Raw genomic sequence first — 1,191 nt, forward strand, 5'->3', positions numbered from 1 at the left:
ACAACCGAATAGTTTAATAGTAATATTATACAAGGCTGATTCACGGATTTTTAAATATAATATCTATAATTAAGGACCATACTTATATAAAAAAAAACATGGCTATTTTATGCCATTTAAGGAGTTGTCTGCAGTGGTGATACCAAATTCATTTTTTCCAAATCAGAATTGCCCTGTTCCATTTAACAGATTTGAACATTTTGAAGTACCTATCTAAATCAAAATTTCGTTTTAGAGTTAATTAACTTTTGTGTACTAATTCCACCATAACAGGTTTAGAGGACGTTTATAGTAATTACTAATTTCTAATTAATATTAGCTACCTAATTCATTGGTATTTATTTATTAGGCGTTTTTAAAAAGTAAAAATTGTCTGAGTATAACAATAAATTATTATATTTCAATATTTAATATTACATATTTTTATAGTTATGTAAAATCGTTATTAATAGGATGAGTATTATATTTTATATAATATAGTACTTACATTTTAATAGAAATTGTTCGTTAGAATTTCGATTTAGATACATGAACATTAGAAAAGAAACAATGGATCTAATAATATTTATAGGAAAAAATATTTGGTTCTCAATTAAGTTGTTATCGCCACAGCCAACCACAGGACACTCTTTAAATGGTACATAAAACATTCAACTGTACGAATGGCGTCCAGTACAAGTACAAGTAAAAATAATGATTGGAGTAAATTCATATCGTATGAAAAATGTCGGTGAACATACTTGGTAAATCATCCCGTATATAATATAATATATTTACAATCATGCGACGATCGTCATTCATAATAATAATTCAATAGTTATCATATATACCGTCTTGACGCACTCCAAGCTGTCGGCGCACGGCCGGTCCGCAGTGTTGCACGCGGCCGCTTCGCCCAAGCCGCACACGCCGTACGGACAGCAGGCGCACGCGTCCGGCACCAGACCCAGCGGACAAGCGTCGTCCCGGTGGCGGACGGGACACCGAACCGCGGCACATCCGTCGCCCGGACATTGCGAATCGGCGGCGACCGGAACTCCTCCAACGTCGCCACCGCCGCATCCGGTGGCGGCCAACACCGTGGCCAGGGCGAACGCGTTGTAAAACGGAACAACGAGCGCGACACACGACGACGACGGCCGTCCATTATTATAATAATAATAATTTAATATTAATGTACTAAACGGAATT

Source organism: Acyrthosiphon pisum, chromosome A1, assembly GCF_005508785.2.
Source record: "Acyrthosiphon pisum isolate AL4f chromosome A1, pea_aphid_22Mar2018_4r6ur, whole genome shotgun sequence".
Lineage (NCBI taxonomy): Eukaryota > Metazoa > Arthropoda > Insecta > Hemiptera > Aphididae > Acyrthosiphon > Acyrthosiphon pisum.